This window comes from Pan troglodytes, chromosome 6 (assembly GCF_028858775.2).
Source record: "Pan troglodytes isolate AG18354 chromosome 6, NHGRI_mPanTro3-v2.0_pri, whole genome shotgun sequence".
In the NCBI taxonomy this organism is placed as follows: Eukaryota; Metazoa; Chordata; class Mammalia; order Primates; family Hominidae; genus Pan; species Pan troglodytes.
In genome coordinates, this window is record NC_072404.2 from 95,529,967 (window position 1) to 95,547,276 (window position 17,310).

The 17,310-nt window shown below is 33.5% G+C and overlaps 1 long non-coding RNA gene across 1 annotated transcript in view; it reads right to left on the minus strand.

The window, feature by feature from the left end:
- LOC134810549 (uncharacterized) overlaps nt 1-17,310 on the minus strand; it is a 781,635-nt gene that overhangs the window by 504,816 nt on the left and 259,509 nt on the right. The window lies entirely within an intron of this gene.

The following is a 17,310-nucleotide window of genomic DNA, read 5'->3' on the forward strand; positions in this document are numbered from 1 at the left end:
ACGTGTGGTATTTTATAAATATCAATTAGATCAAATTGGTTGGTAGTGTTCTTCAAATCTTCCATACATATCTCACTGATTTTTTGGCCTAACTCTTTTATCATTTACTAAAATAGTCATACCAAAGACTCTCCCATTACTAATTTGTAACTAGGTTTTCTTAAATAAAGAATTGTTATCTTTGCTACATATTTATGTTTCATGCATTTTCCATTACTTTCCTCAGAATCAGTGTTCTATATGTTAACTCTTCTCTTCAGTCTAAAGAAAACCTTTCAACACTTTTTAATTTGCCAGGTCTGCTGGGAGTAATTTATTTCAGATTTTTCCTGAAATGCCTTCATTTATTGATTCTTCCTCTGGTGTTTCTGAATAAATCTTCACGTCTAATGTGTGATCTTTTTTATTCTGTCACTTCCATTCAGCATTTTGAAAATGATCATATCTGCTGAAAAGCATCATTTGTTCTTACTTGTTACTCACCTTTGTTTCTAGATTCTTTAAGATATTTATGATAGTTACTTTAAAATCACTTTCTGATAATTTTGACTGCTCATCATTTCTAGATCTGATAGTATTGACTACTTTTTCTCTTAACGATTATAATATGGTCTTGCATTTTATAAAGCTTCACTGAATGTCTGATATTGTGTGCAAAAGAAAAGAAAAGTGATGTAAATGATAGCATTTTCCATAAAAATTCAGTTCTTTCCATAGTCAGGTAATTAGTATAGGACTCAGGGGTAAAAGGCCACTGTCTGATGCTCCGTATAAGGCTCAGATTGCCTATTAGCTTTATCTTTGTTCCTTCACATACTATCTCAGATTTCATCAGAACCTATGCTGCCTCACTGGCAGCAAATTTCTCTAATTTCTCCTGTTCCAATTCCTACAACAGATAATCATTCCCTTCGTTAAAATTGCAGCTGTTTTTTTTCTTACAAGCATTGTATTTGTCCATTCTCACACTGCTATTAAGAACTTCCTGAGACTGAGAAATTAATAAAGATAAGAAAGATGTATAATTAACTCATAGTTCCACATGTCATACAGGAGGCATGGCTGGGCAGCCTCAGGAGACTTACAATCATGGCAGAAGGGTGAAGGGGAAGCAAGCACATCTTCACACGGCATCAGGAGAGTGAAAGGGGAAGTGTTATACACTTTTAAACAACCAGATTTCATGAGAACTCAGTCAGCTCAGTCATGAGAAGAGTAAGGGATAAATCTGCCCCCAATATCCAATCATCTCCCACAAAGTCCCTTCCCTGACATTGGGGATTACAATTCAACACAAGATTTGGTTGGGGACAGAGAGCCAAACAATATCAGGCACCTAACATAGCTTCTTTCTCCTCCCACTATTCTTTCAAAGACTAAATCCACCACGGAACTTATTTAGCAGAAGCTTGTCACATTTTTAGATTTTAGTTCATTCGGTTTAAATTCTGACCTCAGTTTTGTAATGGCTGAAAGTAACTATGGTTTTCAGTAATATTTGTGTTTACTCATTATTTGTTTCAAGTGGTATTTTCTACTGATTTCTCACCGGGCTAGTACTATTTCAATATGGCATTTAGAAATCAGGTGTTAAGTTAGCCTTTCTCTTCTGTAAATTAAAATATTTGTGAAATTATGGAAATGAGAAAAAAGCAACTATTGAAACTACAGTGAAGATCAATTTATCAATACTTCTGCTACAGCAGTCACTGTGGGGAACAACTTATTTTGTCCTGATATTTATACTTTTCTTGGGTAAAGTGATAGAAATTTGAGAGAAAAAAGAAAAGTCTGTATAGCAGGTATATTGAAGATTATAGGCTTATACTTTTCAGAGAAACAGACAAAATGTATTCCAAAATGAATAGAAATTGATAAGAATACAGTTAACAAGAAGTGGGCTAGTTTACGTAAACACATACTCCTCTTTAGAAGGGCAAATAGGAAGAAATATGATGGAATTTACACATTGGAGGTCATTTCATGGAAAATCCGTATACTTTGTCAAATACGTATTAATCTAGCTACACTTATTATATACTATGTATGTACGAAAACAAGGAAACTATAAATCAACTAAATTAAATATCTTGGGGGAGCCAGGCCATATATTGCAAAAGGAATTTGCTATAATAATCAGAAGATAACTTAGAAAGTGGATTAAAGTTTTGTAATAAAAACTTTATATATATATAATATTATATATAAAACTTTATATATATTATACATATAAAACTTTATATATAATATATATATTATATATAAAACTTTATATATGATATATAATATATATTATATATAAAACATATATGATATATAATATATATTATATATAAAACATATATGATATATAATATATTATATATAAAACATATATAATATATAATATATAAATCTATATATATTATATATATAAAACTTTATATAATAAATTAATTTTCTACTTGAATATTATGGATTATGAGGAGAAAAGAGAGACAAAAAGAAAAAAATAGAATATAAAAGATAGTTCATTATGATAATGACGAATGAAAATTATTTAGAAATAAAAAACTGTATTAAACTCTTTGTTGGAGAAAGTTGGAAGCAGCATCTTAGCTATAAAAAATTAAATCATATATACACTGACCATTGGAAACAAAGAAAGTGAGAAAACAAAATGTTTGACATGGAGAAAATTAAGCAAATATTAACTTTCAAGATAAAAATTTTCTTAAAGGTAAAAGATAAAATAATTGCAATAGAAAAAATAAATCATAAGTTAATAAATTGAAATAATTGCATATAAAGCTTAAAAATTTTTATTAATTTTTAATAAATTAAAAATAAAATAAAATTTTTATTGTTTGTAATAAAACCGTACTTTATTCTAGAAAAAATTGTAAAAATACAAAAAAAGAAAATAAGAATTATTCTTGTTCTCATCACCCCTAATTATTGTATCTCTTTTCAGCCACACCTTTTTAAAAAATTATAATCATATCAAACACTTTATTTCCAAATATAGTTATTGCTTCTTGTAATTCTAAAATTCATAAGCTCTATGGTAAAGACATTATTTTGTCTACTATTCAGAGCCTAAAACAGTAACTTTTGTATAGTAGATGTTCCCTAAACATTTTCTTCTTTTTTTTCCTTAACACTTCTGAATGAGTAAATAAATCAATACATATTCATTGGTTAAAAAAACTGTTAGAAATACATGAAAACACAAAGAATAAAAGTCTTCTATTGTCATATTGCAGTGATAACCAATGTCAATTTTATATATACATATATATATCTGCCCAGATTTTTAAATTACATATGTGTATGTATTTAAAATGAGATATCTTGTATACACCAAAATACATATTTAATGTGGTTTCAGTTATTCTTCAGTCTTTTTCTGTAAGCACGTTTTTTTCAGAAATTCTCAAAGCCCAGCCTGGGTTTGAGAAGGGAGATGTTTATCTTGGAACCATGGCAAAGGCAAGGCCACAAAATTTGAAGAGCCAAACAAAGACCATTGAATGAGCTTATCCACCTTCCTCTAATCTTACACATGCTTGAAAAAGACCTCTGGTGTTTTCTTAAGATCAAAGCTAAGTTTTATCAAAAGAAAAGCACAAACAGGAGAGTGTTGCAACAACTATTAATTACGTATTAAACTGGTTATTTTCTTTATAAATACATTACTTTCTATTTAGAACACCTGGTATTATATAATAAATTCATTTTCTTATATAAGATTTTTACTTTGCATACCTCAAATAATTGTTTAAGAATATGATGTAATGCTTTATTTGAAAGACATGAAAATTTAATTTAGTTTTACATAATGAGTATTTCTTCCAAGAAAGGAACTTTATAAGATTTACCATAGGAAATGGCTTACGCATTTTGTATCATCAGATACCGGCCTATTTTAATGTTTTCCTAGTGTAATAATTTTGTAGTGATCATAAAATATGTTACCCTAAATATTCTTTATTGTAAAAAGATTTTCTTTAGCTCTAGATCCACATAGCACCTAAAGCATCTGATAACACAGTGACTGATTGAATCTGATCTGAATTATAGTATTATGATCAAATGCACTGTGCATCTGACAAGTACACCAAAGAATGCATTGCAATGTGAAGCCAGAAGAGATATTAAATCCATGATTTAACTATCTACAATTTATGCTCATAAGATTTATATCTTAACTATCCTTAAATAAAAATAGCCATACTGATGGTAGTAAAAAGTGTCTCCTATTTAAGTGTGAATCAGAGAAGACAGTAAAATGAAGTAGAAATCATTTCAGCTCTTTTCTCACAGTACATCACCTTGAGAGGTAATGTAATGATTTTCATGAAGTACCAGAATGTTTTATATGTAGAATCTCTAGAAATTGAACTGTTAAATCATGTATGACTAAATGAACCCTAATTAATTTATGCCACAGAACATTAATCAAAAACATGCCCATGTATAAAGCTGGTATATATCTCTAAAATAAAACAGAATGAAAAGTGCAATTTGGAAAAGTAATAAGTTTAATTAATACACATTTTAGAATACACAGGGTAATGTGTATATTTCTTTTATAGATAAGGACATTACAGTAAACATATAAACTATTTTTTATATCTGGGCACTATTTATATCTGGGTTGGGTAAGAAGGATTTTATCTTCCATTAAGGGAAAGTCTATAAATCATAAAGATATAAAATAAGTCCTCTAAGGTAATTCAGGCAGGTCATAGAGAGTTAGTGTACTTGTATTTCAAATTTAAATCTAATTACAGTATATAGTAGTCTGTATTAGTCCTTTGTTAGCAAAGAATACTCTTCGAGCTATTTTCTGAATAAATGTGCTATCTGAGTACATGTGCAAACTTCATATATAATTTCTACATAAGAAATTATAGCAGGCCAAGAAGTATTTTCTCTAAATAAATGAAATAATGTCTGTACCAAGTAAATGACCTTTCTTTAGTTTTTTCATATTTTATTATCCAAGACCTTCTCATATACTTTCTACCTATCTTTGCATTATTTATTTTGGTAGAAACATTTCTATAGAAATATACCACTCTAGATTTACAGTGATGCTTGTAATTTAATTATCATTGTCTACAAATTCTGACCTGCTCATAAGTAATGTAATAATTGAATATATTTAACCCCAATATTATTTAAACAGTTGAAGTAATTACCATATGCTTAAGACCTACTTTTTTCGTCTACTGGGGCAAAATGATCTCGACATTTACTTTTAAAAAGTTATGTTACTTTGAAATAATTATCGGCATGTAACAATACTCAAGTTTCCAGTTTTTAAAAACAAATCTCTCTCTGAAGTAGTATCTCAGTTCCTCTAAAAGTAAGCATGAAAATCTCAGGTTAGAAAAACTTAAAACTTATTTCATGCAGTATTACTGCCAATACATGTGTACACGTGTGTGTGTGTGTGTGTGTGTGTGTGTGTGATGCATGTTTTAATAGAAAACATACAAAGATATCTGGTGTTAAATATGATATATGGTTATCGTAGTTAACCCTTTCAGGAGGTAAAAAATGAAATGACTTGTCTTTATAAATACTTGTTTATTGACATGTCACATATCTGAAATTTCAGCATTAAAAATATTCTTTATGTGACTTAAATTATTGGGTCTTTCAAAACCCTTTTTAAAATAGAATTGATTTACTTGGTTTACCTCAGCTCCCCAATATGGTAACATAAATGTATTTCATGAAAATTAGCATGGTTTAACGCTTTTCTAAAATCTAGTTTTAAATAGCAGGTTCTTGATACATGGTTGAATGGATAGATACATTTGATAACAAACATTAGGAATCTGAAAGACATTCCAAGGTCATGGTGACAGAATGTCGTTATAGTAATGAGAATATCAAGAAACATAATTAAAACCCAAGCTTTGTTTTAAGAAACAAGATGAATAAATTAGGATATGTTTGTTCCTTATTTTCTACATAATGCATATATGCATATAAGCCTACTTGTGGATGCATGTATACACACATGTAGATATAGGCACTAACTTTCTAAAAATAAAAAAAATTATTCTACCTAAATATACAAAATAAAGGACAGTGATATTCAACAGGCGATCTGATTGTTTTATGTGTTTATCAATTAAAAATGTTGTGTTTCTTTACATCAGAATACTATAAGTTAACTTTAATTAACGGTTAGATTATTATTCAAAAATGACGAAAACCACTTTAAAAGAAGGTACTCATACATGAATTACTCTATCAGTTCATGCATAGAAATTATACTTAAGATTTTCAATATTTATTTGTAGTTATTCTTTTTAAGGAACATTTTGTTTTTAGTCACCTTTTAGTTTTACATTTCTTATCTATTCCAGTTTTCTAAATTATAATATAAATGTGTGCGTGTGTGTGTGTGTGTGTGTGTGTGTGTATAATGTATTCTTTCTGTTCCAATACCCCTAAAAAATTCAAGTTCCATGTTTGTTGGAAGTGTCTTTTTTCTCTCTGTTTTATCTATAGGGTCTAAAATATAGGGTTGGAATATAGGGGCCACTTAGAAAACATATGTCGAAAGGTTGAAAGAGTAAAAAAATGAATATAAATGGCTGATCTTTATTTGCATTATATCTCAAATAGATCTTGATCTCTTTACAAGATATAAAATGTATTATTTCTATACACCTATACTTGCATCTTTCATATTTCTGGAGAGATACATTACATAAATATCAATGAAATATTTGTATATTATACTAGGAAAAATACAATTTGACTAAATTTTATTAAAGCATGTTTTTTTTTCTATCTAAAATATCAGGTGTTAATAAAACACTTTTAATTTTAGAAAATTTTCCTCACATCAATACAGTTACATCATTGAGCATGTATGCTGTGGTCCTACGAAGATATTAAAATGTGATGAGGTAATCCAGCCCACATGAAAAAGAGTTTGTGAATATATAAAACAGGTTTTGATAGTTGATGCTTAACCTCATGAATTAGTCTTGTCACTTATATAAAATTTTTGTAGAAAGAATAAGCATCAAGAAAAATAGTTTATATGAAAAATCAATACACACAAAAAAAGCACCTTTGGACCAGACGGATAATGATGTGAAAGTAATTTAAGACCAGATCTTAAGGTTTCAAGTTTCCCCACCATTAATTGTGTAGGAAATTTTCATTTTTCTTAGTAATACTAGTCAGTATCCGGGTGATTTCTGCATGTCCAACTGAGGTATCGGGTTCATCTCAATAGGGCTTGTCAGACAGTGGGTGCAGCCCACGGAGCAGGGTGGGGCATCGCCTCACCTGGGAAGCTCAAGGGGTCAGGGAATTCCCTTTCCTAGCAAAGGGAACCCATGACAGAGGGTACCTGGAAAATCGGGACACTACCAATGGCCTTAGCAAATGGCACACCAGGAGATTATATCCCACGCATGGCTCAGAGGGTCCCACACCCACGGAGCCTTGCTCACTGCTAGCACAGCAGCCTGAGATCAAACTGTGAGGTGGCAGCGTGGCTGGGGGAGGGGCATCCACCATTGCTGAGGCTTGAGTAGGTAAACAAAGCGGCCAGGAAGCTCAAACTGGGTGGAGCCCACCACAGCTCAAGGAGGCATGCCTGCCTCTGTAGACTCCACCTCTGGGGGCAGGTCATAGCTAAACAAAAGGCAGCAGAAACTTCTGCAGACTTAAACGTCCCTGTCTGACAGCTTTGAAGAGAATAGTGCTTCTCCCAGCATGGAGTCTGAAATCTGAGAACGGACAGACTGCCTCCTCAAGTGGGTCACTGACCCCCAAGTAGCATAACTTGGAGACACCTCTCAGTAGGGGCCGACTGACACCTCATACAGCCGGGTGCCCCTCTGAGACGAAGCTTCCAGAGGAAGGATCAGGCAGAAACATTTGCCTTTTTGCAATATTTGCGGTTCTGCAGCCTCTGCTGGTGATACCCAGGCAAACAGGGTCTGGAGTGGAACTCCAGCAAACTCCAACAGACCTGCAGCTGAGGGTCCTGACTGTTAGAAGGAAAACTAACAAACAGAAAGGACATCCACACCAAAACCCGATCTATACATCACCATCATCAAAGACCAAAGATAGATAAAACCACAAAGGTGGGGAGAAACCAGAGAAGAAAAGCTGAAAATTCTAAAAATCAGCACACATCTTCTCCTCCAAAGGAACGCAGCTCCTTCCCAGCAAAGGAAAAAAGCTGGATGGAGAATGAATTTGATGAGTTGAGAGAAAAAGGCTTCAGACGATCGGTAATAACAAACTTCTCTGAGCTAAAGGAGGAAGTTCGAACTCATCGCAAAGAAGCTAAAAACCTTGAAAAAAGATTAGATGAATGGCTAACTAGAATAAACAGTGTAGAGACGTCCTTAAATGACCAGATGGAGCTGAAAATCATGGCACGAGAACTAAAGGATGCATACACAATCTTCAGTAGCCGATTTGATCAAGTGGAAGAAAGGGTATCAGTGATTGAAGATCAAATGAATGAAATGAAGCGAGAAGAGAAGTTTAGAGAAAAAAAGAGCAAAAAGAAATGAACAAAGCCTCCAAGAAATATGGGACTATGTGAAAAGACCAAATCTACATTTGATTGGTGTACATCAAAGTGACGGGGAGAATGGAACCAAGTTGGAGAACACTCTACAGGATATTTTCCAGGAGAACTTCCCCAACCTAGCAAAGCAAGCCAACATTCAGATTCAGGAAACACAGAGAACACCACAAAGATACTCCTCAAGAAGAGCAACTCCAAGACACATAATTGTCAGATTCACCAAAGTTGAAATGAAGGAAAAAATGTTAAGGGTAGCCAGAGAGAAAGGTCGGGTTACCCACAAAGGGAAGCCCATCAGACTAACAGCAGATCTCTCGGCAGAAACTCTACAAGCCAGAAGAGAGTGGGGGCCAAAATTCAACATTGTTAAAGAAAAGAATTTTCAACCCAGAATTTCATATCCAGCCAATCTAAGCTTCATAAGTGAAGGAGAAATAAAATCCTTTTAAAAAATGCTGACAGATTTTGTCAACACCAGGCCTGCCTCACAAGAGCTCCTGAAGGAAGCACTAACCAAGGAAAGGAACAACTGGTACCAGCCACTGCAAAAACTTGCCAAATTGTAAAGACCATCAATGCCAGGAAGAAACTGCATCAACTAATGAGCAAAATAACAAGCTAACATCATAATGACAGGATCAAATTCACACATAACAATATTAACCTTAAATGTAAATGGGCTAAATGCTCGAATTAAAAGACACAGACTGGCAAATTGGATAAAGAGTCATGACTCATCAGTGTGCTGTATTCAGGAGACCCATCTCCGGTGCTGAGACACACATAGGCTCAACATAAAAGGATGGAGGAAGATCTACCAAGCAAATGGAAAACAAAACAAAACAAAAAAACCCAGGGGTTGCAATCCTAGTCTCTGATAAATCAGACTTTAAACCAACAAAGATCAAAAGAGACAAAGAAGGACATTACATAATGGCAAAGGGATCAATTCAACAAGAACAGCTAACTATCCTAAATATATATATATATGCCTCCAATACAGGAGCACCCAGATTCATAAAGCAAGTTCTTAGAGATCTACAAAGAGACTTAGACTCCCACACAATAATAATGGGAGACTTTCCACTGTCAACATTAGACAGATCAATGAGACAGAAAGTTAACAAGGACATCCAGGAATTGAACTCAGCTCTGCACCCAGCAGACCTAATAGACATCTACAGAACTCTCCACCCCAAATCAACAGAATATACATTCTTCTCAGCACCACATCACACTTATTACAGAATTGACCACATAGTAGGAAGTAAAGTACTCCTGAGCAAATGTAAAAGAACAGAAATTTTAACAAACTGTCTCTCAGACCACAGTGCAATCAAACTAGAACTCAGGATTAAGAAGCTCACTCAAAACCACTCAACTACATGGAAACTGTACAACCTGCTCCTGAATGACAACTGGGTAAAGAACGAAATGAAGGCAGAAATAGAGATGTTCGTTGAAACCAATGAGAAAAAAGACACAACATACCACAATCTCCGGGACACATTTAAAGCAGTGTGTAGAAGGAAATTTATAGTACTAAATGTCCACAAGAGAAAGCAGGAAAGATCTAAAATTGACACACTAACATCACAATTAAAAGAACTAGAGAAGCAAGAGCAAACACATTCAAAAGCTAGCAGAAGGCAAGAAATAACTAAGATTAGAGCAGAACTGAAGGAGATAGAGACACAAAAAACCCTTCAAAAAATCAATGAATCTAGGAGCTGGGTTTTTTAAAAGATCAACAAAATTGATAGACTGCTAGCAAAACTAATAAAGAAGAAAAGAGAGAAGAATCAAATAGATGCAATAAAAATGATAAAGGGGATATCACCACCTATCCCATAGAAATACAAACTACCATCAGAAAATAATATAAGCACCTCTACGGAAATAAACTAGAAAATCTAGAAGAAATGGATAAATGTCTGGACACATATACCCTCCCAAGACTAAACCAGGAAGAACTTGAATCCCTGAATAGACCAATAACAGGTTCTGAAATTCAGGCAATTATTAATAGCCTACCAACCAAAAAAAGTCCAGAATCAGATGGATTCACAGCCAAATTCTACCAGAGGTACAAAAAGGAGCTGGTACCATTTCTTCTGAAAGTATTCCAATCAATAGAAAAAGAGGGAATCCTCCGTCCCTAATTCAGGGCCAACATCACCCTGATACCAAAGCCTGGCAGAGACACAACAAAAAAAAGAGAATTTTAGACCAATATCCTTGATGAACATTGATGCAAAATCCTCAATAAAATACTAGCAAACCGAATCCAGCAGCACATTAAGAAGTTTATCCACCATGATCAAGTTGGCATCATCCCTGGGATGCAAGGCTGGTTCAACATATGCAAATCAATATGTGTAATCCATCATATAAACAGAACAAAAGAAAAAAACCATATGATTATCTCAATAGGTGCAGAAAAGGCCTTTGACACAATTCAACAGCCTTTCATGATAAAAACTCTCAATAAACTAGGTATTGATGGGACATATCTCAAATAATAAGAACTATTTATGACAAACCCATAGCCAATATCATACTGAATGGGCAAAAACTGGAAGCATTCCCTTTGAAAACCAGCACAAGACAGGATGCCCTCTCTCACCACTACTATTCAACATAGTGGTGGATGTTCCGGCTAGGGCAATCAGGCAGGAGAAAGAAATAAAGGGTATTCAATTAGGAAAAGAGGAAGTCAAATTGTCCCTGTTTGCAGATGACATGAATGTATATTTAAAAATCCCCATCATCTCAGTCCAAAATCTCCTTAAGCTGATAAGCAACTTCAGCAAAGTCTCAGGATACAAAATCAATGTGCAAAAATCACAAGCATTCCTATACACTAATAACAGACAAACAGAGAGCCAAATCATGAGTGAACTCCCATTCACAATTGCTTCAAAGAGAATGAAATACATAGGAATCCAACTTACAAGGGATGTGAAGGACCTCTTCAAGGAGAACTACAAACCACTGCTCAAGGAAATAAAAGAGGACACAAACAAATGGAAGAACATTCCATGCTCATGGATAGGAAGAATCAATATCATGAAAATGGCCATACTGCCCAAGGTAATTTATAGATTCAATGCCATCCCCATCAAGCTACCAATGACTTTCTTCACAGAATTGGAGAAAACTGCTTTAAAGTTCATATGGAACCAAAAAAGAGCCTGCATTGCCAAGACAATCCTAAGCCAAAAGAACAAAGCTGGAGGTATCACACTACCTGACTTCAAACTGTACTACAAGGCTACAGTAGCCAAAACAGCATGGTACTGGTACCAAAACAGAGATATAGACCAGTTGAACAGAATAGAGCCCTTGGAAATAATACCATACACCTACAACCATCTGATCTTCGAAAAACCTGACAAAAACAAGTAACAGAGAAAGGATTCTCTATTTAATAAATGGTGCTGGGAATACTGGCTAGACATACGTAGAAAGCTGAAACTGGATCCCTTCCATACACCTTATACAAAAATTAATTCAAGATGGATTAAAGACTTAAATGTTGACCTAAAACCATAAAAACCCTAGAAGAAAACCTAGGCAATACCATTCAGGCCATAGGCATGGGCAAGGACTTCATGACTAAAACACCAAAAGCAATGGCAACAAAAGCCAAAATTGACAAATGGGATCTAATTGAATTAAAGAGTTTCTACATAGCAAAAGAAACTACCATCAGAGTGAACAGGCAACCTATAGAATGGGAGAAAATTTTTACAATCTTCCCATCTGACAAAGGGCTAATATCCAGAGTCTACAAAGAACTTAAACAAATTTACAAGAAAAAATCAAACAACCCCATCAAATAGTGGGCAAAGAATATGAACAGACACTTCTCAAAAGAAGACATTTATGCAACCAACAGACACATGAAAAAATGTTCATCATCACTGGCCATCAGAGAAATGCAAATCAAACCACAATAAGATACCATCTCACACCAGTTAGAATGGCGATCATTAAAAAGTCAGGAAACAACAGGTGCTGGAGAGGATGTGGAGAAATAGGAATGCTTTTACACTGTTGGTGGGACTGTAAACTAGTTTAACCATTGTGGAAGACAGTGTGGCGATTCCTCAAGGATCTAGAACTAGAAATATCACTTGACCCAGCCATCCCATTACTGGGCATATACCCAAAGGATTATAAATCATGCTGCTATAAAGACACATGCACACATATGTTTATTGCAGCACTATTCACAATAGCAAAGACTTGGAACCAACCCAAATGTCCATCAATGATACACTGGATTAAGAAAATGTGGCACATATACACCATGGAATACTATGCAGCCATAAAAAAGAATGAGTTCATGTCCTTTGTAGGGACATGGATGAAGCTGGAAACCATCATTCTGAGCAAACTATTGCAAGGACAGAAAACCAAACACCGCATGTTCTCACTCATAGGTGGTAATTGAATAATGAGGACACTTGGACACAGAGTGGGGAACATCACACACCAGGGCCTGTCACGGGGTGGGGGGAGGAGGGAGGGATAGCATTAGGAGATATACCTAATGTAAGTGATGAGTTAACGGGTGGGGCACACCAACATGGCACATGTATACATATATATCAAACCTGCACATTGTGCACATGTACCCTAGAACTTAAAGTATAATAATAATTTTTTAAAAAACTAACACTACTCAGTATCTCATTGAAATCTTCTTCTAAAAACTAAATCAGGCAGTACTCTGTGATCTCTATTTCTGTGTTAATAAGTCATATTGAAAGCATTAGGATAAGAGAAAACCTTGGACTGTGAGCTCACCAAACAAAATCAATAGCTCTGTATTATTCTCAAGATAAAACAAACCTGTGCAGAGACAAACAGTATAGCTGACTCAAGAAATCTTTACCTCTCAGAGTTGTACTCAATTTTCTAAATATGATTTTATGTTAGTGATTGGCTAATATTATTAACAAAATAATTTTAGGTTGTATAGTTTACCCTGAAAAACAGAGGTTTGTTTATAAAATTCCTCCACAAAGCTGTGATGTAATATTCACAGCTTTATTTATGCCCAGTTTTTTTTACTATATATTAGAATGGATTAATCACCATCTAAGACAATTATAATTTGCTCTAGGCAAGATGGTGAGCATTTTTGGGCATAGCTCCCCTTTCTTCCAAGGCTCAAACTATGCACAGCAATAACCACAAATGAGTATGTTTTCTAGGAATGGTGCATTCTAGGGTATAACCCATCCCATTTATCACATTAGTATTATTTCCTAGTAAACTGACTAGTCACCTGCATGCACATACTATAAGGTTAGACGAGAAGCAGGAGAGCTTCTTACTAAGACATTGAGTGCATATATACCATTTATATAGTGCATTTATAAATATGGTATATTTGAAGTCTTGTTATATCTCCAAACATATTTAATTTACCCAACAACACTGGTATTCATATTTTGTAAAAACTGAAACTCAGAAAATTCAAGCCATCTGTTGAAAAGTCACACTGACAGTAAAGGCCAAAACCATTCCACTCTAAGCCTCACAATGTTAACCAAAAGATTACAATGAAAGTTCTACTTTAATAGTTCTAAATTGGTTTGAATGGAAAATAAAATCTAGTAGTAGCCTTATGGGGAAGATTGATTCTTTTACTAATAATAAGAATAATTATGCAGTGAATAATTAAGGAGTTTATATTATCAAAATCAAGGTTTTGTATGAATTAAAATGCCACTAGTAGGTTTCAAGAAAAAAGTATAAACCCACAAGAACCAAAGAAAATGGGAGAGATGATAATAACCATAAAATTTAAGATGGGAAGCACATTATTAGTAGAACAACAAACAGAAATAAGAAAACGCAAGAAACAACCAATTTCAATAAAATATACTCGAGAGCCTTAAAAGTTTATGGCATTGAGTACTTGCGCAAGTAAGGTTGAGGATGGCTGAAACAGGAGAGTATTTTGAGATTCTATTTAGGTTTAAGGGTGTGTGTGTGTGTGTGTGTGTATGCACACACACATGCATGCACACATGTGTGTGTGATATATATCTTTATAATTAAATACAGTCTGTTTATGAGATTCCAATAATGTTATTCATGACTGGTAAATAGAGGAATGATGTCACTATAACACAGGATGTATTTTGGCTTACATGAGAATTTTCTGAGAATTTTCATATTTTATGCCAAGTACCAGTAGTTCAACACAGTGCACAGTGTCAGCTGAGAGCAATAAACCAAACAAATGTTGTACATATATGATGCAAATTCACCCCACATTCTTCCCCTTTGCCACAGGCTTTGTTCTGGAGGTGTTATCGGGTGGTCTTTTGAAATCTTTCCACAACTCAACAGCTCCAACTCTTCTTTACATTCCCACCTATGGAGGTAGCTTTATAGTATTTTAGGTAAAAAGATATATTTATTATAGTGCTTCATTATTTGATAATTTAGTATGTATTTAACTGTACTTGTAGTTTTCCTTAGGAATTGTTGTTGTCAGCATTCTGGTTTTTATTTTCACTGATATTAAGCAGGCTGTTCTTAATTTTATTTTTTCTTCATAACTCTATGTCTAATTTTGTATGATGTGAAAGGTTATAGCAGCATATAAGGTACTTTGCATACACAGCAAATAACATGTCGAAACTCTTGTGGGGAGATTTCCAAAATAAACATAAAATTTTAAAGGGGTGATAAATATGCAACAGCATACATGGTGTGATTCCATTTCTATATGAAGGAAGCAAGATGAAATCATACATAGACTTGCTTTTGTATCACAGCATACATATTTTTAAGAAACCTTCCAGGTAGATAAGACAATGGCAGAAACCTGTGAATAGTTCTGCATATTTCAGTATTTTCTCCTAAAACAAAATAGAACAAGAAGAAAAGAAAAAAATTCACTGAAACCATGCATTCAGCTTAAGTTGAAAGTAGAGAATGCCCAAACTTAAAAATAACTGAAATAAAAGTTTGGGAGAAAAAAGTAGAGAAGTCACCAAATCTTAGTGCACAATGCCTTTTGCTCCTGCCCTATTTCAAGTCTTTATAGCAAAAGGGGTACCCCATAAGAAAGAGAAGAGTAGAAGTAAAGAAAGAAAGAGAGGAAAGAAAAGTGCTAGGAAGAGAGAAGAGCTACCAACAGGCCTTAAAGTTATACTGAAACTAATGTCATTATGAGTGCATTAACTATAATGGTGACAAATTTTAAAAAGGTGTCCTGGAAAGATAACTGCATTATTTACATAGAAGAAATTTAAAGTTCTCCCTATGTGAAGTGGCAGTCTTTGAAACACACCACAACTGAGAAAGGAAAAAAAAAAAAAAAGAGGTACCAAATATGGAAAAATAATGAAATATAACTAACATTTTAAGATCTGTTCCTAAATATTTTCCTGAAAAGAGTAAAGACCTAAATCTACAAATTGAAAAGAGAAACAGGAGAAAATTAATTAGAATGATTAGTACCTATAAGTATCCTATTAAAGCTATTAAATGTGGAGATAGAGATTAAAAAATACTGAAGCTCTTCAGTTAAAATGATCAAATAATTTACAAGGCAAAAATAATTAGACTGATGTTCAATTTTTTTAAAGACACATTCAAAGCAATCCCATAATGTAGTAGGATTTTCAAAAAATTAGTAAAATAAAGCGTGAACCAAGTATTTCATATCTAGTTAAGCATTCCTTAAATAGAAAGGTTATAGAAAAATTCAAGCACACATGAATTTAGGGATTGCTCTACTAATGAGACCTTTTAGAGAAACTAGAACATGCTCCATCTAAACAAGAGATGCCAGGGGAAAATTCAGCAAGAGAACTAATAGTGAGCATTTTAATGTATGCAATTTAAATTTAATGCTAAAACAAAAGTAAGGATGAGGGTGGACTACTAATGTACAAGTTCCTTATGTTGTGATAAAGTATAATTTTTTAATGGAAGGAGAAAGAAAATATAAAGAAGAAATTTGAATGCATGCATTGATTGTTGTGTAGACAATGGGAGATAAAGGAAAACACTGAAAACTGACAAACCAGGTGGTAAAAAATGAGCATGACAACTGGAAACTAAAGGCATTAAAAGGCCATAAGTCTAAAGGTAATAACTAGAACAAAGTTCCATCCTCCCAAAATACATCAAAGAAAATTTGATCTTATTATATGGAAAAAGTAACATAAAATTATAACATAAAACACGTAATTGTAAAGTGTTATGACAGAAATAAGACCAAACATATCAGACATGTCAATAAACGTGAACAGCCTTAGTTCACCTATTAAAAGAAAAATATTTTCAATTTGCTCATTGCTCATAAACGGAGACTTAACTACATGAGTATGTTGTATTCAAGAGGCAAACCTAAAAAAAGTGCCTTACAAAGGCAAAATATTAAGGGATGGACAAAGACATATGAGGCAAATACAAACAAAATAGAAGGGTTAACAATTATTTTATCAGACCTACTACAATTTAAGCCCACAAGCATTAAAGGCAAAAGGAGGTATTTTTAGAGCTAAAAGTTCAGTTGACACAAAGATGTTAATAAACCACAATAATGGGAATAAAGGAGAAAATAACCTAAAGAAATTACCTTCTTGACTATCTAAAATAGGCATACAAAAATACTGTAATTTAATTATTTAAGTTTTTTTCTACATGGATTTGGTGTAAGAATTCTGAGATTTTGCATATTTGAGGATTAAGCAAATTAATAC